This window comes from Euprymna scolopes, chromosome 8 (genome assembly GCF_053919585.1).
Source record: "Euprymna scolopes isolate OS-2025 chromosome 8, ASM5391958v1, whole genome shotgun sequence".
Lineage (NCBI taxonomy): Eukaryota > Metazoa > Mollusca > Cephalopoda > Sepiida > Sepiolidae > Euprymna > Euprymna scolopes.
In genome coordinates this window covers 59419875-59445904 of record NC_136489.1, presented here as the reverse complement: position 1 = coordinate 59445904, position 26030 = coordinate 59419875, and positions in this window count along the sequence as shown.

Genomic DNA, 26030 nt, shown 5'->3' with positions numbered 1-26030 from the left:
ATCTTTTTGCTTAGCTGAGTGCAAAAATAATGAATCACTGTACTTCCAGAAAATATATTAACCAGGATGCCATTCCTTAATCATATAAAAACTCAAATACGTCCAAATATGGAATACTGCTACTACGTCCGACAAGACATCTTTTGACGTTTCACCCCAAACACGTCACAGGGCTATCTATTCGTAAGGCACTACTATATGGTACCAGATCTGCAGATACTATTTAAGGTCTTGGGCAGTGAGATGTTTGTCCACATTACACTTGAATTCCTGAATGTCAGTACAGTCGGGCAAGCAGGAACCCAGGAGAGGGTTCTAAATTGTAGCAGTCCGAGGGAAAGATATATTTAAGTAGAAGGTTTTAAGGGATCTAAGAATCTTTAAAATGTAGGGGTGGAATTTTGATGCTGTTTTGGCTGGCGGGATATTGTCGTCGAGACAATAGTGCTCGGAATTCGTCAGAGCCCTTGTCATTAAAATACTTGTAAAACATGCGCACGGATAACACGTTTAGGCGATCGGACAGAGGTAAGAGTTTAGATGATAGTTTAGGAGTTATTAGGTTGGCAACTCTTTTTTCCCTTTATCTAGGAGCGAGAGACTAATAGCAGATGCACCAACGCAGATGTAGCAACAATGCTCCATGCATGGGTGAACCATGGACTTATGGAAATTCAGGATACTCTCAGGTGTGAGTAGCTTTTAGCGCGGTAGAGAGAGCCTACCTTACTCATAGGAGCCTTAACAATTGCCTCAATGTTTTTCCGCTAATCCATGTTGTCTGTGAATTTTAACCCTAGAAGTTCGGGGGAAGTACTTTCAGACAGTGTATCTTTAGCCAGAGCAATCAGTGCCTGAGAAGGTTTTTTGTAATTATTAAAAGAAAATAAGCTTAGTCTTGACATTATTAACTGTTACCAATCATTTAGAGCTCGATTTCACTAAAGACTGGAGGTCTTCCGCTATAGTTTTAGCAATTTCCTTAGATATGGGTCCATTCTTTTTATACTCATGTTTGTTATAAAGCGTGGTGTCAACAATAAATATCTCTATCTCAAAGACAATTTCATCAGTAATATCATTTATGAATTTCAGGAACAATAAAGGTGAAAGAATTGAATCCTGTGGCACACCCGCATTTATATCATATTGTTTTGACGTACGCCCATCGTAGAAAACCTGGATTTTTCTCTTATATAATAAGGCTTTGATTATGTTGAGTATACGTCCAGCGATACCATACAGTTTGATTTTCATGAGAAAATCATCGTGCTAAACCCTGTCAAATGTCTTAGATATATCTTAGGCTACTAACCTAGCTTCCTTTACTTTATCCAGTGCTTGATATATGCGTTCAGAGATTACAGTTAGGATATCTGCAGTAGGACGAGCTTGTCTTAATCCAAATTGTCGGTCGAATCAAAGATTATTGTCTGTGGCGGACTAGTACTTTATTGAGTAATGGCTCAAAGATTTTGGCAAAGAGAGGGAGAAGTCTAATTGGACGAAAATTGATTGGATCAGTTTTCTCGCCTGAATTCATGTAAACTGGTACACCAGAAGCATTTTCCATCAGTCGGGAAAGCAAGATTCACTAAGGTCATTCTGCACCGAGAGCACTCTTTCCTAGTTTGACAGAATACATATCAATAAAGCTTAAATGTGTGTGTGTGTGTGTGCGGGGGCTCTTTTTCTCCCTTACAATTGATTTCACACAGAAGAGCAGTTACCGATCTTTATCAAATAATGTTACCGTTATATCCATGGAAGATACTCGACTTAACTCCAAAACTTTATAAAAGACAATAAGAGACTACCACATCGGAAATATTTTCTTTCACTTTCGTTTGTCTCAATGTCAGGCCGGAGTTTCCATGGATTTGGCTTTGAAAGGATTTTTCTACCTATGAAACACATTCCTGTGGAACTGCTTCTCTGCTGTTTATAACTTGGTCGATCTTCAAATTCAACGTAAGTCAGCTTTTGTCATATACTACCTCAAGCTAACCAAACGTGATCAATAGCGCCGAACAAATTTGATACTCCAATAGTGTTCATCAAGCTGCTACTGATAGTTATTACGTCTCGTTAACCTTTCCCGCTGGGGGCTTTGACCCAAATTCTAAAACAATTTATCATTTTATATTTTTAAAAGTTTAGATAATTTAAAACCTAGTAGTCTTTCATAGCTTGCTTTTTTTGACATAGGTTTATTTTGACAAGAATGTGAATTTTAATAGAACAAACAATATCTTTTACAAAGTTGGACTTTTTTATTGCAAACTGATAAATTACCAAATGAGTTTTTTATTAATATGTTTGCTTCTTTTATGGTAAGGCAGATCGTTTAAATATGTTATACTAGCAAAAATAGGCAACTATGTCGTAACATATTTAGAATATATGACGAGAACGGGACAAATAATGTTTGAAAAGTGACAACAAGACAGATTATGCACTGCATTTTGAATTTAGCATAAAAGCTAGTAATCTAAAAGTGTATTAAATTAATATGTAAAACTAGTAATAATAATGATAATAGTGATGATGCTGATAAAATAATAACTATGATGTAAACGATAATATGGATGATGATGATGATGATGATAATGATACTGATGATGATAATAATGATGGTGATCATAATAATGATGATAATAATAATAATTACTAGCAGAATCTGTGGAAATTCCACAATAGTTGAACATTTTTAAAACACATCTATAATATAAAAGCCAAAATGTGTGTGTGTTTGTATGTGTGTGCATTTTTCTCGTATGTCCGCCAAAGGCTTTATCCGGGGGGGGTCTCGGAGAGGTCAGTAAATCTTACAACTTTTTATATACTGTCTAAATTATAATATGTCCGATTTACGAGACGCGGTCGTCTGAATCTTTTATTATGTTACAAAATTCGTGCTGTGATTTAATTTTCTGTACTACTACTACTACTACTACTACTACTACTAATAATAATAATAATAATAATAATACTGATACTACTACTACTACTACTACTACTATGGCGTGATGATTGACCTAGAAAACCACACGTTGACGTTTGTTTAACACCTGCTTTTTACGTTTAATTTTACCGTTCCTCACTTCTCTGTTCGCCTAGCTTCGTGGTAAGTTACCAGGCTATTCCTCTTAAGGTTTCGGGTTCGAGCCTACCTCCTTACTAATTTTATTTTACCCGGGCAACGCTGGCTACTTCTGCTAGTCTATTATCTTAAGCGCAAAATTGGCGCGAGCGTTTGTGTATGTCCACGAAAGGCTTTTTGCATTGGGGTTCTCGCGTCGGTTATATTTGTCGAGATGTTTTCGCATACTTCCCAGATCGTAATATCTCGCATTTGCAAACGAACATTCTTTCTTTCCTTTTTTTTTTTTTTTTTTGATCGAGTTTGAAAAATTCCCACCATGCCGTCATCTCCAGTGTTTTTGCTGTGTTTTTCATATAAATAAAGGGAAACTATTCGAACGCAAACGCCTGGGCTTTGGGCCGGGTAGGGTTAAAAGTTTTGTTATAACTATGAAGTTTAGTTTATTTTAATAAGTCGGACTTACGTGACTTCACCCCGGGCGAGACATCCATGCTGACCAATATGGATTCAGTTAAACCTCTGTCCAGATCACCCCCACGTCTCATTAGGAGAGGGTTTTATTCGCTGGGTTTACGTTTCTCAACTACCAGTATTTCGGTCTTCAGACGTCCTAATCCGTTTTAATTTTGTTAGAGCAAGAGGTCCGCCGCCGAACGACTGATAGAAACCATGACCCACGGAATGTCTATTAATTATTAAATTTTTGTTTTCTATTTGCAATAATAGTATTTAAGGATAATTTAAGAGAAGCACTCAGCCTTCATGAGTTTGAATACTCAATTAAGGCAAAATATTTTCACCAAATAAACGATTCAGGAACCTGAATATACATAAAATCAATAAAATAGGGTGTTAACAATTTGTTTTGTTTTCTTTAAAAAAAAATTTCAAAAAATCGTTTCGGTGCATCTCGGTCACAATTAGAATTAGTTTACGCAAGCGCATTGCAACTTATTTCATTCATCAATAGTTTCTCCTAAATTTCAGGGTACATTAAAAAACATTTGAGTGTTTTTAAAACAACTTTCTTCATGTATGATCATAAAAATTTCATTCCAAAATTTATAAAATTAATCCAGTATTTGTTTCATCGTTAAAATCATTTTTCCCCAAAGGAGCATTAAAAATTTCGAATTTAAAAACAGTTTAGGTTAGTTAACTGATTTTCCAAAATAATTAATTTTATTATTAAAAGCAATCTTCTTAACAGATCATCGAAAATTCATTTCGAAATTCAGGATGCATTTCCAGTTATTTTTATAATCAACGTTCGTTCAATATTTAAAACATTTTGGAGTATTTGATTTATTATTGCAATAATTTTTTCCAGAATAGATCATATTTTTTAATTAAGCTACTTTCACAATGAAATTTAAAAATTATTTCAAGCGTTTGGTTGATTATTAAAATTAATTTTCTCAAGAGATCATCAAAATTCATTTTGAATCAATTTATCCTTCACAATTAAATTCAGAAACATCCCAACTCTTCTTTCATTTCATAATTAGTTTTTTCTTCTTGAAGCTCAGTGTACATTTCAAGTTATTTCATTCATTCTTAAAGATAATTCCTTCTTCTAGACCATTACAAGTCCATTTGGAATTTAGAAACCTCTCGCGTTAATTAACTTTTATTTCAACGCAATTAGTTTAGTATGAAAGGCAACCTTCTTCCTAAAAGATCACTACAAGGATTATTTCGAATAAATCCACTCCCACCACACCTTATATTAGTTTATGACCAATTCTGCATAATTTAATAGCTTGAGGGAATTAAAGTTTCGATCAGGACGAATCTCCATTAAATGCAACTAGTTAAATGTGCAAAATCTGCTCTCGTTCAATGAAGGAGGGATCCTTCTAGACTGATGATTTTTTCTTCTTAAGAATTAATTTAATTTTTCGAAACTACTCTTCAATCAACACTTCAGGGAGATTTATCATACTCTCTAATTTAAAAAAAACTTCAATTAAGGAATTTGCTCTAATAATTCTTCCTTAAAAGTTATCCTAAAAATTCAGGACAATTTTACCGTTAGTCAAATAATTTTGTCTTCACAAATCATTAAATATTCGCGTAGCATCTAGTGCATTATAATTAAATAATTTCTCCTTCTACAAAATTATTAAAACCCCAGAATACATTTCACGCATAACGTCCGCAATTGATTATCTTAAAAATCATTATAAATTCATGTTCAAAGTTCGATAGCATAATTTTTGTTTAAAAAATTTAGAAAACATCAGAGAGCCTTTCAAGTATTATGTTCGAATCAAAAATTCAGTAAATCATATAATAATTTATATTTTACAAATTATTCAAAGAATTCATGAAAGCACTTTAGTGCCATGTTTGGATAATTTTCTTTTTAAAAACATTACAAACAATTGAAGACATTGTTTAAGTAATTTAAGGAAGTATAATTAATTTTGTTCCTTAAACTTGGTAAAAATTCAAAAATCCAATTCGATTCGTGCTTATATGCTCTCTTGCAACCCGCCATGGGGGTTTGATCATACGAGCACTGTCCTGATACAAATGCCGTGGGAAGAAAACGAAGACCCTGAAACGGTCGCAAGTCACAGCGGACGTACGTCTATAGAAGAGCAGAAAAGACTGCAATTATGTCGGGGCAAGTTATTTTTGGGAGTCAATATGAGGTCACGCTGAGATCATAGTGGACACTAGCAGCAGCAAGAAAGGGAAGGAGAGGAAAAAAGGAAAGAGAGGGAGTGAGTCAGTATTCGCGTCGAGAGGCGGGAGAAAGAGGAAAAAAGAAAGAAAAAGAATCAGTCTGGGTTGCCATTCTCGGCGAGGAAAGGCGATGTTTTCGTTTTGCTTGGCACGTGGAATGAGCGGCGAAAAAGAGGAATGATACCTTAAAAATGAAAAAGAAGGTTATACGGTTGACTCAAAGTAAGCAATGAAGGTTCGTGAATTTCAACTCCCCCCGTTCCCTCATCAAAGAGACTGTTGTGTTATTGCAATCCTAGATTATATGTTTTTGTTTGTTTGTTTACTTGTTTTATACAGAAAAGGGATAAATAAAACCCATATAAAATGGGAACGATACTTATATATAAATTACATTCCTGCTTCCGACCTCCTTATTATTTCATGTTGAATTTTTCTCTTTTTTGTCGCCTTTATGCATGCTCGCTTCTACTGTTTCGATTAAACTCAGGAAAAGTTGATAGGGGATGAAATTTGCTTACACTCGACTGTATTGAGGACCAGTCGCATAGCCGTCCTTGAGGCAAATCCTTCTTTAAGCCAGGTGAACGCAGTAAACCTAAGCTCATCTGCTGACGTTAAATTACTGCTGCGCATTTAAACCCTGACCAGGATGTAACATGAGACTATCGTCTGGGATAATACATAACATGGGGGCTCGTGAAATAATACTATAGATTTCCCCCGTTAAGTAAGTATCCCACTGGATTAAACGAATATCTCTCTACGAGGCGAGGCAAAAGTAAATAAAAATGTAGGGAGTAGAAGATTTTCTTAATGAACCTTCCTTGATGAAAATGGAAGCAATGAGGGAAAGTAAACTATTAAAAGCCAGCGGACGTTTGGAACTGGATATTCGATAATCAATTAGAAAAGGGGCGATAACGAGAAAAATCACTGGACACATAGTGGACGAGCAAGTGTTCGAGGAAAAAATATTCGACGAACTACCAATTGAAGCAACGGGCCTAACTGCCGAACAGTTAAAGCTACAGAAAATTCGAATCCAGGAAAAAGTCGAATTATAGCGAATACAGCAGGAGACGAGCAGGAACGAGCGTGAAAGGAACCGCGAGCAATTTGCCCTAAGAAAGCCAGTCAGATTGATACCGAAGTTTGTAGAGGAAAATATTTCCCTAACTTCGAGATGTGTGCAAAAAACTTGAAGTGGCCGAAAAAATAGTGGGCTATGTTGCTGCAGACAGTGTTGACTGGAAGGGCACAGAAAGTCTATAAAACACTGACGACGGAGGACTGTGGGATTACGAGGAAGTAAAGAGGGCCATACTTTCGGAGCTTCGAGCTGGTGCCAGAAGCCTATCGACAAAGATTCAAAAACCAATGGAGAATAGAAACCAAATACTATGCAGAATTTACAAAAGATAAGGAGCGTCTGCTTGGAAAGAGGCTCGCCGCGAAAGAATCCGAAAATGACCCGGAAAAAATCAAAAAACTCATTTTGATGGAAGAAATCTTGAATGGAATGCCAGTAGAGTTACGGATATATCTGAGTGACAAAAAGGTGAATACGGGATACGATCTAGCAGCCCTAGTAGACGAGTACATGATCACACACAAGCGTGAGAAGGCCAGACCCAACACCACGAGTCTAGGTGATTACCCGCCAAACCCCACTATGGAGGTGGAGAAGGGAACTAGCACTCAGAAAAGCGCAGGAAATCGAACGCCACCGGGGCGAGGCGACCGGGGGACATGTTATAGATTCGGAAAATTGGGACACATAGCATCCCGGTGTCGGACAGGTCGTGAATCCGAAACAGTGGAGGTTAAGTCGCAAGGAGATGTGGTAAAGGTACGGAGAAACCACACATTAAACCATTCATCAGGAAAGGGTCTCATCCAGGACGGGAAACACAAACAAATACCCGTGACTGTGCTGAGAGATACGGGGTCATCTCAAACCATGATGTTAAAGAAAAAACTGCAATGGGGCAAACTAAGGCATCACAAAAACAGGTAGTGATCAAAGCAGTAGGAGGGGGCACCCTAAAAATACGCCCAATTATGCCCAATCCAGCTAACAGTGGATGGAGCGACCACAACAATTGATGTTGGAGTGGTCGAAAAATTGCCAATGGAAGGGGGATGTCTCTGATGCTGAGAAATTACTCGAAAATGGAGGCACCGCGTCCACAGGAAAAAAGCCGTTAAAACAAGCACGAACGCACATGGCCCAATGGCCTTAAAAGCAAGATAGAGAAATCCGTGTGGTCAAAAATACCGAAAAAGCCAAGTGGAGACCAAATATGCTGAACGACTGGCGAGAAACCTAACTGCGGCACATCAACCGTCGGAAGGACTATCATAGTGGATTTCCCGCTGGGTCGGGGAAAGCGATATGATGTCAAGGGTACAGCAGAAAGGAGTCTAAACCAAAATATACAAGGAGCAAACCCACACGTTAAAAGCCGTTACTGCGGAAACCCAAGGCCTGGCCAAGAATCTTAATCTAATGATAAACCGGCTATATGATGGGTCGCAGTACCCAAATAAGTAACGCGTGACAATGAAAATAAAAATAAAAGAGAAACAGGGAAGTAAAAAAAAAAGAAAAACAGAATGGGTCAGAGGAAAATATCTATGCAGAAAAGATGAGGAATAAATGAAGAGAGAATTCATGACTTCCTTGTCGTTTTCTTTTATTTAAGGGAGGTGATATCACGGTCCAAAAGCTGTGGGAAGAAAACGAAGACCCCGAAGCGGTCGCAAGTCACAGCGGACGTAAGTCTATGGCAGAGCGAAAAAGACTGCGACGACGTCGGGAGAGAAGGAGATAGAGAACGAGCGGTACCATCGCACACACCACCTCACTCATAAAACCATTACATCACACAATGGCTGGGGCCAACTCGGGTCACCTCAACTCATTTTGCCCATATGCCATTGTTTAAAAAACATGATTGACGGCTAAGAACAGGTGAATTTAAACATTACAACTAAGAGTTAACAAAAAACAAACAAATAAAAAAATCTCATCATGCCCAATTTTGTAAAAGGCGCTCAATTTTCTTATTATCTAATATTTGCATTTAATTAAATCACCTGCTTTTTTCAGCTCCTCCTGGCGTTCAGAAAGAAAACCCCGTGCATTTGGGGTGTTTTTTTTTTTTACCAATAAAATTTTTTTACAGAAAAAAATCAGTAAAAAAGCATCTGCTGGTACACGAAAAAACATCCTTAAACCAAAAGTCCTATTTCTTCAGCATTAATTGCAACCTAATCTGAAAAAGAAAACATAAAACAAGTCTAGAGAGATTTTCTTTCCTTGGAAGTGTCTTCTATAGTTAATAAAGTGTTGAAATCAGAAGTTCTATCTTTTCAGACCTGAATTGAAAGAGTCAGTAAGATTAATGACAGGGTTCTAAACTGATGTATATTTACTTTAAGTCAAAAAGTCAACAGAAGTCCAATCTTTTTTTAAATCTGATATAAAAGATGAAATTAAAATGCTACGACCACAAAGGAATATTTACACCCAAATAGATGGCATATCTATGAGTTCCATCCTTTGACCCATCTACTGCGTGTTCTACATGAGTCACCACAAAAACCTGATACTCAACAACACCAATAAACGCTCCATTCATGGAAAGTATGAAGACGATATCACCCTCCATGCTGATAGCAACCAAAAAATCCTTACACTTAAACACCTTCTCCAAGACAACTTTGTACTATTGATGACATAAAATGTTAATAACAAAATTCCTTTCCTCGACGTCCTTATTGATACTTGGAATAACACTTTTAGCACTTCCAACTACAAAAAAACAACCTACCTACTATATTTCTTGCCTCCTAAATTTCAGGTGCGAATGCCGCCACCGTTACAAAATAGCTGTCAGAAAAAAAAAACTCCTAAACAGAGCAAAACTTATCTATTCCAACAAAAAAATATTACTCATTGAACTAAAAAATATTAAACAAGTCCTCATCAACTACTAATTCCCAACTTGTATCATTGCCCAATACATAAACCCCACGCTCCAGAAGATAAACAACACCCTCATTTACAGCAATGCACCACATCATCATAACTATAACACAATCGACTTATTCCACTGCAATCAAATGCACCCAGGCTTTAAGTTAGGAGTAATTGCTATAAAAAACGTTATCAATAGATACATCTCCCCCGTTGACATCAATATTATTACATTCATCATTTACTATAAAAATGTAAAACCCAAGACTTAGTTATTAAAAACAATCCCTCGTCTCCTCCGAAACCACTTGAACGCACCAACGTCATCTACAATTTTAAATGCCTTTTGGGAGAATCTAATTTCTGTAACAACAATGCAACTAATAGTTACGTCAAACATACCACTACCACAGTATCCCGTCGCCTTATCTGCCATAATGTTGAATCTAGTGCCATATTCCAACATTTACATAAAATAAATCACTGCCCCCCTTCGAATTCCAGAGAAATTATAATCAACAACACAAAAATACTACACCATGAAACAAATATTAAGAAGCTAAAGTATCTGGAAGATATAAAAACGCAAAAACCTACTCTTATTTTTTATTTTTATTTATTTTATTTTATTTTGTAAATTAGTCCACCAGGCAATTTATTTCTCGTAATATAATATTCAATGGAGGATTGATTCTATAATAATACATACGCAATCTGCACAAATTAAAATAAAATGTTTAAGCGTTTTGTACGACGCAGCAACGCCGGGTGTGCTGCTAGTATATATTTGTGGCCTGGCAAAGCCACAGAGAAGAAACCACTCGAAAAAAATGAAAAAAAAAACTAAGCAAAATGCATTCCAAAGTAGCAAAACTAATATATATATATATATATATATATATATATATATATATATATATATATATATATATATATATATATTCATTGATTTTTAGTTTCGGTTTTACCGGGATATCCCTTCCTTATCATTTGTGGAAGTTTTGTCAGCAGGACTTTACCTTGGTTCAGTCACTAACGATCAGTCAAGCTTTCAACGCTGTGTTGGTACATGCAATAAGTGTTTTTTCTTTCTTTCTTTCTTTTTACTCTTTGGCCCACTTTTTTCCTCCCATGTTTACTTTTACCACCCATAAAAAAGAATAAAAAGAAGCATAAATATACGATTTGGATATTTCATGAATTAATATCATTAATTCTAAAGCGTGTCTAATAATTCTCGATCTAGTAAATCATTATTTTAAATATAAGTAACAAGAATATAAAAATATGCACTTTAACAACCTGCTAATGTGTAATTATTAGTCAGTGTCTATAATTACTACACTATCCGCAAAAAGTTGTATCACTCTTAATTTTACATTGTTTTGTTTTTTGATAATCTTAAATAGAATGCAAATAAAGCTAGAAATACACGAAGAAATAAATAATATAAATAAAATAAGTAAATAAAATAGAATATTATCACTCACTCTACATTATTAAGTTTAAAAAATAGCAATAGATTTTTTAAAAATATTATTAATAATTCCAGATCCATTTCGATCATTACGAAGCAGCTCGACTGTGCAACAGCTCACGTAGAGTCAACATATATCTAAGTAAAGGTTACTTTTCTCAAATATTGTTAGATATAAAACTTCCCACGTTCACACTGACACAAGTAAGAACAGCAATACAGTGTTAAAAGTAGAAACATACATACATACATACATACATACATACATACATACATATATGCTTACTTACCTAGCGCGGATGAAACGCAGAATATTCTGTGTAGCTTTATTGCCATATATATTTTTATAACTTACTACCTAGCTCTACCTATGTATTGAGCACTGCTGAAGTAACTACTTAAAGTTTACGCATAAAATAATATTTTCGTATATTAATTTATGTGATTAAATGAAGTAGTCATTACACTGGTCAACAAATTTTTATTTTTTTTCTTTGGCAGGCCATCTAGGAGTGTTTTCTGGGGTTTTGAAGGTCGCTGATTACGAATATAACATTGGCTCTAGTTTAGAAGATACTGATAGCCCCAAATAAGCCTAAACTGCTAAAATTCTCCCTGAAATACTTCAATATAGAAGCAGTAAATAATAATTTTCTGATATTATTGAATCATTATAATGATTATGTATATATTGAAGTATTTCAGGGAGAATTTTTATATAATTATTTATATAGGGAGAATTTTTATATAATTATATATTGTAATTACTTAATAACATGTTCCATAAATATAGTTGCAGTATAAATTAAGCAGTAATTAAGAATTTTCTTTTTAATTCCACAGTTGAAAATGAGTTCCAGAGAGAAAATGAGTTCTTCTAGAAGATGTTGCAGATATTAACCGGATGTCTTTTGTTACATCTATGGACAGTATATGATGGCACAACAAAAGAGGAATATTACAGACTTTGTCAAGAGGGCGTACAAAGCATACTTCGATATGATACTTGGTGACCAAGACAAGTCTTGGGCCCCACATATGGTGTGCAAAACCTGTGTAGAAAGTCTCCGCGGTTGGACCAACGTTAAGCTGAAGTTGAAGTTTGCTGTACCAATGGTGTGGAGAGAGCCCAATAATCATTTTGATGACTGCTACTTCTGTCTCAATGACATGACGGGGTTTAACAAGCACAAGAAAGCAAATTGGCAGTATCCGAGCCTGGATTCTGCTATCCGTCCTGTAGTACACTCTGATGATCTACCTGTGCCTGTTTTCACCAGTTTGCCTGAAATCGATGAAACCGAAGAGATTCCAGCTGATCTTTCAATATCAAGTGATGATAGCTGTAGTGACTATGAAGAACCCTCAAATGGCCCTCAGCTTTTCAATCAATCTGAACTTAATGACCTAGTGCGAGACCTTTGTTTGTCGAAGGAGCAAGTCTGAAGTTCTTGCATCACGACTCCAAGAGAAAAACATTCTGGCACAAAAGTAACATACTATAGGACAAGGGAAGGCAGCTTGCTTCGTTTCTTTTCTAAAGAAGACGCCCTGGTCTTTTGTAATGATGTTTCTGCACTTCTTAACTGCATGGGGATCTCATCATATGACCCAGCAGATTGGCGTCTCTTCATAGATAGCTCGAAAGCAAGTCTAAAAATTGTACTTTTGCACAATGGCAATAAGTTTGCTCCTGTACCAATTGGCCAATCTACCAAGATGAAAGAAGAGTATGATGCTATCAAATTTGTTCTTGAAAAGCTGAATTACAACACTCATAAATGGCTGATTTGTGTGGGCTTGAAAATGGTGAATTTTCTGCTTGGTCAGCAAAGTGGATACACAAAGTATCCCTGCTTTCTTTGTTTGTGGGATAGCAGAGCAAGAATCCAGCACTGGAGAAGGGAGAACTGGCCAGAACGAGAAAGTCTCGAAGTCGGCACAGCAACGTCATCAATGAGCCTTTGGTACCCAGGGATAGAATCATCTTCCCTCCATTGCACATAAAACTAGGGCTCATGAAGCAGTTTGTTAAGGCGTTGAACAAGGATGGGGATTGCTTCAAGTACATATGCAGGCAATTTCCAGGTCTTTCCATCGAAAAAGCTAAAGGTGGCATCTTCGATGGACCTCAGATTCGAACGCTCATGAGGGATTCTGACTTCACTAATCATATGAACACGGTTGAGTTAAATGCTTGGGTGTCCTTCACGGATGTAGTGACAAACTTTTTGGGAAATCACAAAGCTGACAATTACAAGCAATTGGTCCGTAAGATGCTTACTGCATACGGAAAACTAGGGGCAAATATGAGCATTAAAGTTCATTTCTTGTTTAGCCACCTCGACAGATTTCCTGGTAATCTTGGTGATTACAGTGAGGAGCAGGGAGAGAGATTCCATCAAGACATTAAAACAATGGAAGAGAGGTATCAAGGCAAATGGGATGAGCACATGATGGAAGACTACTGCTGGAACCTTTTGAGAGACTGCCCAAAAGTTGCTCACAAGCGAAAATCGTATAAACGTCAATTTTAGTTTTGTGAATAAAATATTGTTTTGTGTGTTCATTGTAACTAAGAATCTAGTGTATAATGCTTTGCATTAATTTATGATATATAACTGATTATGTAAATGTTTTTTTTTCACTTGGAGAATTAAAATTAAGCAAATTTTTAGCAAATTTTTTGTATATCCTCGAAATCTATGAAAAGTGTTCACTTATAGGATAAATGAAATGATGTTATATCTAACTTAACTTGTTAGATTGAGATTTTACACTGTCTTTGTGGTTTAAGATTATCATAAAAATCAATATCTGACATTTATGCACTATTTAGCCGTTTTTTGTACGTTTAGCTATGGTCGCGAATGGGTGATTTCAGACAAACGACCCCCCTGTGATATCTCAAAAACTAGAGCCAATTTGAAAAAACTAATGTCAGATTCGGATTCAGCGCCAGTGAAACCCCCAGAAACCAGTCTTACTTTGCCTGCCAAAAATATTGTGTTGACCAGTGTTATATATATATATATATATATATATATATATATATATATATATATATATATATAATTCAATTTAGGTAAACAGCATTACTATAAATTGCTATAAAAAATCTATTAAAAAACATCGGCAGACGGCAATTAATAGATTAAATGACTAACCTCGACTAAGAACTGATATATCGTCGCCTGATTATGTATTTTCCGAATGGAACAATAGATTTATTGTTGCGAATTATAATAATTTTGCACACCCAAGTTGAATAAAATAGGCTTCTTATCACGAGGTCTTGATTTCGAATCTGGCTAGATGCAACCACTCTGATGAGTTGAAGACGATGAAATACGTGTCACTGAGTTATTATATTTTAAAAGTAATACATATGCCGCTCCACATTTGGGGGTACGAAACTGGTTAAAGGGAAACTTGTTCCCAACTCGCATTTAGTTAAAAATGCGCTTCCATATAAATAATTGAATTCATTCAATAAATATCGCTAACAAAACAAACAATATATATATAATGGATGAATTCTACTAGAAGGCTGGGAGAGGAGAGTTCTAATGGCTACAGAAAATAGGGGAAAGTGTCAAGATAGAATCCTGATAATAGTAAAATAAACATATTCATAATAAGGAAAACTTCTCTAATCCAAACTATCGAAATATATAAATGCATGGGTTGTGCCACTAGTACTCAGGACCGTTTATTGCCTGGACCAAAGAAGAATAGAGGCAACTTGACCAGAAGACCAGGAAACACATGACTATGCATAATACACTACACCCAAAAGTATGATACTGACCGACGCTACATGAAATAGAAAGATGAAGGAAGAGGACTGCTTTTGAAGCCGAAAAAAAGAATTAGATAAATACGTAATGCAGAACACTGAAAGATTAATTACCGCAACAGAAAAAAAAGAAAAGAAAAAAGAACAAGACAGAAAAAGAAGAGACAAAGGGTAATACGAGAAAAGAAAAATGTGAAGAGAAACAACTAAACGGACGATTCATGAAGATGATGAAAAACTAGACGAATGAAAACACATGGAAGAAGCTAAAAAAAAGTGAAACCTAAAGAAAGAAACTGAATCCCTCATAACAGACGCACAAGATAACGATATCAGAACAAACCACATCAGCGTGTGCATCGACATGAAGTAAGAAAACAGTAGATGCAAACTGTATGGAGAATGTTAACATGTTTTTGACTCCACATGGGGTATGACACCGATGATTTCGACGATCGTTTTTATAACCACAAGTTATCAGAGGCTTCCAAAGTTACTATAAAAATCAATCAGAGGCTTCCAAAGTTACTATAAAAATCAATCAGAGGCTTCCAAAGTTACTATAAAAATCAATCAGAGGCTTCCAAAGTTACTATAAAAATCAATCAGAGGCTTGCAAAGTTACTATAAAAATCAATCAGAGGCTTCCAAAGTTACTATAAAAATCAATCAGAGGCTTTCAAAGTTACTATAAAAATCAATCAGAGGCTTCCAAAGTTACTATAAAAATCAATCAGAGGCTTCCAAAGTTACTATAAAAATCAATCAGAGGCTTGCAAAGTTACTATAAAAATCAATCAGAGGCTTCCAAAGTTACTATAAAAATCAATCAGAGGCTTCCAAAGTTACTATAAAAATCAATCAGAGGCTTCCAAAGTTACTATAAAAATCAATCAGAGGCTTCCAAAGTTACTATAAAAATTGTCGAATTTTGGATTCAATCAGTTCGCCGTCGTCTCCGTCACGAACCTGCATTTGATTCCTCGCCGCCATCTTTGTTACTAGGAATTACTTAACACTCAAGATCGGAACTGCACTGAATATTCGCCGCCATCTTTGTTACTAGGAATTACTCAACATTCAGGATCAGAACTGCACTGATTCTTCACCGCCATCTTTGTTCAACATAATGCCTGAACACTTAACACGAGAGACGAAACAATAAATCACATAATAAGCGAATGTTATAAACTAGGCCAAAAAGAATATCAGAATAAACACAGTCAAGCGGGGAAATCGGTACACTGGGAATTATGCAGACAACTGCATCTTGAAAACACTGACAAATGGTACATGTCTAAACCAGCAGCAGTGCTGTAAAACGAAAGTCACAAACTTCTAAAGACATAGATATGCACAGAGACTAAGTCATCCAAGCAAGAAGACCGAATGTCATATTAGTTAACAGTAAGTAAAGGTCTTGCCAACTTAAAGATTTTCCCTCTCAAGCAGACCACAGGTTGAAGACCAAGGAGACAGAGCAGCGGAGCAAATACATCGAACTAGTCAGGGAGCTTAAAGGCATGTGTAAGATAATGAAAGTAAGGGTAACACAAATAATAGTAAAAGCACTAGGAATAATACCGAAAAAACATTGAAAAACAATGAGCGAGATTGGAATCAGAAGCATAGCTGAGAAGATACGAGGGATAACAATAATGAAAACAGCTGAAATATTAAGTAAAACCTTGAGCGTAACGTCTAATATATGACCCGCGGGAACTAGCCGGGCATATGGAAAGACCGAGGAAAGAAGCACTAAACAGATCTCCGCTGGATGAATTCGAGGAGGTATAGACTTTGAGATGGCTTATTGCAACCTATATACCACTCGAAATTTCAATTAGAGATCAATGGCAGACGACTGTTGCCATAACGAAATTAATTTGTAATTTGATTTACGCAGGCGCCAAGATAGTAAGTAGGAATCTCAAAACAGAAAAACAACCAGGAAAAAGTAAATCGACAACACCTGGATAGAAAATAAGGTTAGAAACCCAAATCAACAAAAATAAAGAAAAGAAGCCAAACCGATAAACAGAAAGAAAGTGATGGGGAGAAGATGTAAAATTGGAAATGTGACTAGCAGGCTGAGACGAAACAAGAAACATGAAGAACTGAACAAAAAAGGGAGATTGAGACGATATAGATACAAATCTGAACAATTCAAACAAAGCAGAACATTTGAAAAACAATGAAAGCCAATTCTACCAAAATGTGAACGAAGGAAAAAAAGAAAAACAGAACGACTAAACCAGACAGAAACAAAACTCTACTAGAGTAAAGTATGTGAAGAACGACGGGATTAAAATAGAAATGACGAATGGCTGAAAGACACGACAGAAGAGTTACGATAAATCGAAGAAGGAACATTTAATGAAATCAACGACGGAACCCCTAAAAATCTATAAGAAAAATGGTAACTTGGAGGGCATCAGGGAATCAGGGCATCAGAGTATGCATTACTGGTTAAAACCATGCATACTGGTTAAAAAAAATTCACATCATTACACGAAAGGCTAGTCCAAAACCTGAGAAGATGTATACAAGAAGCAAACGTGCCAGGTTGGATAACCAAAGGTAGAACCACACTGATCCAGGACACAGAGAAAGGAATCGTTTCTATCAACTATAGGCACATCACGTGCTTACCCACTATGTATAAAATAAAAACAACACAACCGAGGAAACAAATCTACCACTCCCTGAATGATCGGTGACTCCTCTCCGGGGAATAGAAAAGATGCCAGAAATGGAAGAAAGGAACACAGGATCTGCTATACAAAGATCCTAAAGGAGGAAAAAAAGGAGAAAGAATTTAGCTATGGCATGGATCAACTACAAACACGCATACGACAGAATCCCCCAAGCATGGATAATAGAATGCATCAAAATGTATAAAATACCAAGCATGATCATCAACGTTACTGAAAATACAATGAGAACATGGCGACTGAAACTGACAGCTCATGAGCAACACATAACAGAAATCAACATACAATAAGGTATCTTCTAAGGAGAGTCACTATCGCCATTACTGTTCATCACATCCATGATGCCCTGAACAATATACTGAAGTGTCAAGCCGGATACAAGTTCTCTAAAGAGGAAAAAATGAACCACCTGATGTACTTGGACGATATGAAACTTTTCGCGAGAACCGAAAATGAACTAGAGGCATTAATAAACACTACTCGGTTCTTCAGACAGGACATCCAAATGGAGTCTTGTATGAAAAAGTGCGCAATACTAATTATAAGAAAGGGAAAACTGGAGACGACAGAAGGCATGGAATTACCCAACCGAACGAAGATGAGGATCCTAGGTGAACAAGCGCCTATAAATACCTGAGAGTTCTGGACGCAGATATCCTCAAAGCAATAGAAATGAAAGAAAGGATTAGAAAGGAATACCTCAGGAGAAAAAGAGAACATTTGGAAATTAAATTATATAGCAAAAACCTAATAAAAGGTATAAATATATGAGCAGTATCACTAATAAGATATTTTGGCCGTTCATAGGGTGGACTAAAGAACAATTGAGACAGCTCAATCAGAAGACTAGAACACTCATGACCATGCACAATGCACTACATCCGAAGGACAATGTTGACCGACTCTATATGAAAAGGAAAGACAGCGGGAGGGGACTAGTCTGTATAGAAGACTGTGTGAATAGTACCAAAAAAGAATAAGAAAAATACATAATGCAAAACACTGAAAGAATGATCATGATAGCGAGAGACACGGAAAAATCAATAAAACAAAAAACTGCGAGGCACAGGATAAAACAAGAAAAGAAAAACCTGAAGAGAACCAACTACACGGAAGATTCATACGGATGACAAAAGATGAAAATAGTGAAAACACTTATACATGGATGCGAAAAGGACATGTAAACCGAGAACCTGAATCCCTATTAATCACAGCACAAGATAACTCGATAAGAACCAACCATATCAAAGCAAAGATCGATAAAACACAATAAACAGTAAATACAGACTCTGTGTACAAAGAGACGAAACGATAAACCATATAGTAAGTGAATGCAGCGAACTGGCTCAAGAGGAATACACGAGCATACACGACCAAGTGGGAAGTGCAGTAAACTGGCAATTCTGCAAACGACTGCATCTCGAACGCACAGACAAATGGTACAGGCATAAGCCGGTAACAATACTTGAAAACGAGAATCACAAAGTCCTATGAGGCATGGACATACAAACTGATAAACTCATCGAAGTAAGAAGACCAGATGTTGTAATATTTAACAAGAAAGTCCTGTCAAATCGTAGACTTTGCTGTTCCAGCTGACCACACGGTAAATATAAAAAAAGAAAAACGAAACAAATACACAGAGCTCGCATATAAGCTAAATGGGGTATGGATGATGAAGAAAAGCATAATAATACCTATAATAGTAGGAGCACTAGGAACAATCCCGAAAGATTTTGAAAAAAAGAATGAAAGAGATTGGAATCAGAAGAATGACTGGGAAAACACAACGAACAAGAATAATGAAAACAATTGATATATTAAGGAAACCCCTTGAATGTGGAGACCAAAACACATGAATCACAAGCGTAGACATGACAAACTGCTACAGAAACAAAACATGAAGCGCTACATGGAATCAAGAACATTGAAGCTGCATATAAGTTCTCTAACCCCCAGATCGAATAGCCCAGTAGTCAAGGAGGAAAGAAAGACTGAGGAGTGAGCACTGACCAGACCTTCCCTGTATGAGTGCAAAGAGAACTGAGAACTTTCAGAGGTTTATTGTCACTCAAATTCTAGTAAAGACAACGACGCCAACGAGAAATCAATGGCAAGCAGTTGTTGCGATAATGCAAATTATTTGCAAGTGTTATCGAAAGAGGTGGAGCGTAGTGGAAATCTGGGGCGACTTGTTGTCACTCAGCTTCCAGGAAACATCACAGGCTGTATTCAATGAGATATTTGACCTGTATAAAAGATCCCTGTGAGCCAATAATAATAATAATAATAATAATAATAATAATGATGATAATAATAATAATAATAATAATAATAATAATGATAATAATAATAATAATAATAATAATAATGATAATAATAATAATAATAATAATAATAATAATAATAATAATAATGATAATAATAATAATAATACCTATAAGTTCTCTAATCCCAACCCCTTACTATATCACTGCCCCCTTTCCTTCCAACAAAAAGAGTGAAACCGAATAGGTAAGCAGAGAAAAGGAGGAAAGGAAGACCGAGGAGTGAGCACTGACCGACCTCCGCTGTATAATTTCGAAGAGAACTGGGATCATGTGGAGGCTATCAACGAGAAATCAATGGCAAGCAGGTGTTGCGTCTGTTGCGATAATGCGAATTTATTCGTAAACGGTCTCAAAAGAGGTGGAAGGTACTGGAAATCTGAGGAGACTGAAATTTATTTGAACTTGGTTAATCAATTTATGATATTTTATTAGTCTCTTCATTTGTCCCTTAAATTCTTTTTTCCCCCCATTTTTTTCTGTTATTTTGTTCTTTTTTTCTCATTATTATTAGTTGTATTTCGGGCGATTAGATATTCGGCCTTTCATTCGTTCTATGGTGTTTAGTGCTAACAGTCTAAGGGGAATAACTCGATATTAATATTAATTCAAACATTTTTTCTTAACAAAACAAAACATTAATCGTCGAAACTCTTGTTTTGTTTGTTTTTCCTTTCTTTCTTCTTTCTTTCTTACTAATTTGAAGATTTCTACCCTTCATTTAACCAAAATAAGGAATAAAAAAGAAACAGGAGTAATATCAATGGTTTTTGCAAATACTTTATAAATGATAAAACAAATTATCAATTGTTTTAATAGAGATGTTAACAATATTAGTATTGACAAAGTTTTCTTTCTTTATAAATCGCATTTTATGTTTATATAGTTTCATAATCTAAAGAAAATATAGAAAGACAAATATGTCAGTATGCATGCGTGTATGTGTGTATGTGCGGGTGTGCATGTATGTCTGTATGCGGTGTTTGGTTGCACGTCATCAATGAGCAAGAACTTAGTTATCACTTTCTTTTCTAAAAAAAAAAAAAAATGTCTCAGTACGTAAATGGAGAGTAATGTCTAAGAAAAGTGAAGAATAGTTAACACTTGAAAAATTGTAACCTAGCAAACTAAAAGAGTAGAAAGAAAACAGATCAAACGCAGAAAAATTAAATTATCTTCCGAGCTGTATAGTTTAAACTTGACGAAATTTATATTTTTAAAATGTATAATTTCCAATGTGTATTTTATTCAAATCGACCTTTACGAAACTCAACTCAGGGTGTCTGTCCTTTATATATTGGTATAGATTGTAAAATATAATAACACAACAAAATCCAATCAAAAATCTTAAGCGAAATCATTTTCTGTTTATCTTTTCAGGCACAGCAGTTTACTCAACAGCTAAGTGTGATGAGTATATTTTTTTCATATGGCGCAAAAGAGCTTTAAAATCTGAACAGACACGTTACAAATATAAACTCGTTAAATATCAGTAAATAATGACATTCTACTTCGTTTAGTATATCGATTAATAATTATTCTGCACTTTTAAAAACATATTTGTATAAAATCATGTCTTCAGTGAATGTTCGATTTATAGTTACGTTACCCTAGAGTAAAAGAATGTGTTTAAATAATGCAAACCTTTTTAAAACGTGTTCAATAATATTGCTTCAACGTAGAAGTGATTTAATAGTAAACGGAAAGAAACGGGGTAAGATGTAGGTATTGCGTTGTGCAACGTTTAATGCATCCCGAATTAAGAGAACTCTCACTAAGACATAAGCAGAGCAGCTTCTGTGAATCAATCCACATATTGAAGGGGGATCTTAAATGCGCAAAATATTTGTTCACGTTATATTTAAATCGTTTCAGTCAGTGAAGCAGAAAACATGTAGGGGGGATTCTCAAATACAAGGGAAGATGCTTTTGGAGTAAATGTTTACGCTTTTCGAAATTTTGATTAAGCCTCTTAGAGGAGTTAGATATTTCGCACACTACAATACCCCATTTTGCCTTTGGCATCAATTGGGATGGATGGCTCTCGTCTGGGAGAGGCCCCGTGTTTTGACAAGCTTCTGGGTTTGACCTTTACTCCTGATCTGAAATGGAACACGTTCATCAAGTCTGTTGCCAAAGTCGCTGGAAAGATGGTGGAATCCTTCTACCGCTCCAGAAAATATCTCACTACTGATGCAATTCTCTATCTATATAAAAGCCAATTATGTCCAAGGATGGAATACTGCTGCCATGTCTGGGCAGGAGCTGCTAAAAACAGCCTATCCTGCCTTGACAGAGTACAAAATAGACATCGTGGCTTAGTGGGGGATGGCCTTTTCTCCACCCTGCAACCTCTCTCCCACAGAAGATTCGTTGCGAGCCTATACTTGTTTTATCGTTATTTCCATGGCAGGTGTTTCTCTGAACTCCAATCTCTGCTCCCCCCTCACCAATCTTTCGCGAAAAACACCCGTCTAGCCGAATCCACTGTGAAAAATTTCCCCCACTCTTTATCTGTGCCTAAATCAAAACGTGGATTCCATGAACAAAGCTTTTTTCTTAGAACTGCACGCCTGCGGAACTCTGTTCCGTCTGCCTGCTTCCCACCTGACTACAACTTGGATGTCTTCAAGTCCAACGTTAACAAATTCCTAATGAACCGCCCCCTTAAGTAAACACTTCATCAAATCTCCAAACTAACGTAATGTACTTGCAATAACCCTTATCCCTGAGTGGCTTCCGGGCCTTGATAAGTGGTGACCACTGTGTAAAAAAAAAAAAATTTTTTAAATCATGAGAAGAGAGGACTTTATTATATAAAGTATAAAGAAAAATACTAATAGACACTTTTCGAGAAATATGGTCAAAGGGAAGTAAATGTACATAATATTTTTTTAGTATTATCTCCCTTTGACATATAAAATTCTTTGGAACTTGGCTAATCAATTTGATTTTTTTAGCATTTTTATTTCTCTCTTAAATTTTTCTTCTTCTTTCATTTCTTCTTGTTCTCGTTCTTCTTTTTCTTTTTCTAATTCCTATATTCTTATTATTAGCAATATTTCGGACGATTAGATATTCGGCTTTCATTCGCTCGGCGCTGTTTTAGAATCGTTCGCTGCGCAGATGGAGACAACTCTCTTTTTTCTTTCATTTTCTTTTAATTACTGTCATTTTTCTCATAATTTAGGACGCTCAGATCGAAATCCTTAAAAAATACAAAGAAGGAAACTCTTTAATAAAACAAGGACGAAACTTTTACAGCTGTAGCGACGTTCTTTTTGTTGTTGTTTTTTGTTTTTTTCTTTTTACTGTAATAAAGCTTATACTGTTGATAAGATCAAGATGATCCGACGATAGTTTTTATTAAATCAAAACATTAAAAAAATAATAATTAATACAACAATGTTGATAACATTAATACTAAGAGAAAACTAATGCCATTTTCATTAGATAAAATCATTTTAAAAAAAGAAGCTGCGACCACTTATTTTGTTTTAATTTAGTTTATTATTATTTTTTTTAGTAAATGTTATGATAAGGTTTTAAATAAATTAGTATTTAGTTTAAAAAATGCAAAGAATGAAACTCTAAAACAAGGATGAAACGGTGACTTTTTTTACTGCAACAAAACTTATAATATTGATAACATCAACATCTAGTTTTTAATATTACAACAACAACAACAACAACAACAACAACAAAAAATAAATAAAAATAAAAACTGAAAATGCGGTGATAGTTGTAAATTGTTTCAAACGCAGCTTTAAAAGTTTCATCCTTGTTTTATTAACGAGTTTCATTCCTTGTATTTTTCTAAGTTAAAGACTAATTTTTAAATACCTTACTATGACATTTACTTTTTAATTTAAAAAAAAAAAAAAAAATTACCGCAGCTAAGCTGCGGTAATTTTTTTTTTAGTGAAAAAATTTTTTTTAAGTGAAAACATTTAAAAAGAAGCTGCGGCGCAGCTTCTTTTTAAATGTTTTCACTTAATACCGTTGGTTTGTTGGGTTTCTCTTAACAGTCGCGTACAGACTACATTTTGTATTATTAATGTTATCAACTTTGTTATATTAAAAAAAAAAAAAAAAATCGCAGCTTTTTTTTCTTTAATGTTTTGATTTGATAAAAATATCGTTCTATCTGGAGTCCTAAATCATGAGAAGAAACAATGAACGAATTCCTTAGTAAAAGAGAGTTGTCTCCCTCCGCACAGTGAACGATTGCAATGCAGGCCTTCGTTCTGTGTTGTTTAATACTGACACAGTAAGGGGAATAAATCGATTATTTTTTTCCAACCTTAATCATACTTTTTTTTTTCATTAATAAAACCAAAAACATTAATCGTCGAACTTTTTATTTACATTTTCATTTTTCAGATTTCCACCGTTGATTTTACAAAAATTAAGAAAAAAATGAAAAAAAAAAAAAAATCTAACAGGAAAAATATTAATGGTTTTTGCAAACACTTAATAAATTATGAAAAAACCTTCGATTGTTTTAATAGAGATGTTAACGTAATCCGTATGGACGAAGTTTTCTTCGTCGATCACTTTTTCATGTTGTATATTACATATTATAAAGAAAACGTACAAAGAAAAATGTGTGTATGTATGTGAGTGTGTTTCGTTTTATGTTGCCCGTCATCAATAGGAAATAGCAGAGTTTTTTTTTTGTTGTTTTCTAATACAAATTGTTTAATGCAAAAATGGAGAGTAATATCGAACAACAGTTAATAGTCTAAAAATAGTAAACTAGCAAACTAAATGAGAAAAACATACCAAACGCAAGAAAAATGTAATTATCTACATAGCTGTATAGTGTAAACATGCCGAAACTGTTTCTTTTTAATTTGTAACTTTCAAATTGTGTTTTGTTGAAAGCGGTCTTTACGAAACTCAAAACAGGGTGTCTATCTGTTAAATATTGTCATAGATTTTGGAACAATTTAAAAAAAAAAAAAATAATAATAATAATAATAATAATAATAATAATAAAAATCAAATCAAATAAAATAAAATCAAATAAAATAAATTCTATCAACGATCTTAAGCGTTAATTCTGTCCTTATCTTTTCAGGCACAGGGGTTTCCCAACAATAAAGTATTGTTGTGGCTCGGAAGTAGCCACAAAGAAGAACAGAACAACGGCGAACAGTTTAAAACATGAATTACATGAAAACAACGGAAACGTGACACACGAACGTGTTGGTAATTCTAATTCACCGAGCATGCGAGGTTCGCTCTGGAATTAGATCCCCACCTGGAATCGCCATGAGTAAAGTTTATATGGACGATCGATTAGTCCATTTAGAAGGTGGTTCCCCCACAACAAGTATATAAGTGTTTTTCTTCATATGGCATGACAGGAACTTAAAAACTGAAGAGACACGTTGCATATATACAGGTCGGCAAATAATGACATTCTACTACGTTTGGTTTATCGACTGGTAATTACTCTGCTATTTTTAAAACATGTTTGTATAAAATCATGTCTTCAGTGAATGTTTTCAAGTTATAGTTACGTCACACTAGAGTAAAAGGATGCTTTTAAATAATTCAAGCCTTGTTTAAACGTACTAAATTATATTGTTTCAACTTATAAGTGATATAATATTAAGCGAAAAGAAACAGCATAAGATATAGGTATTGCGGTTTGTAACTTTTAAATAACCCCGAACTAAGGGCACTCTCACTGAAATATAAGGAGCTTCTGTGAATCAATCCACATATTGAAGGGGCGTCTTAAATGCAGTAAAATATTTGTTAACATTACATTTAAATCGCTTCAGTCAGTGAAGCACTAAGCAGAAAACATGGAGGGAATTCTCAAAGACAAACAATACAAGGAAAAATGCTATTAGAGTAAATTTTTACGTTTGTCGCAATCTTGATTACCCGGTTCAGAGGAGTTGGGCTTTTCGC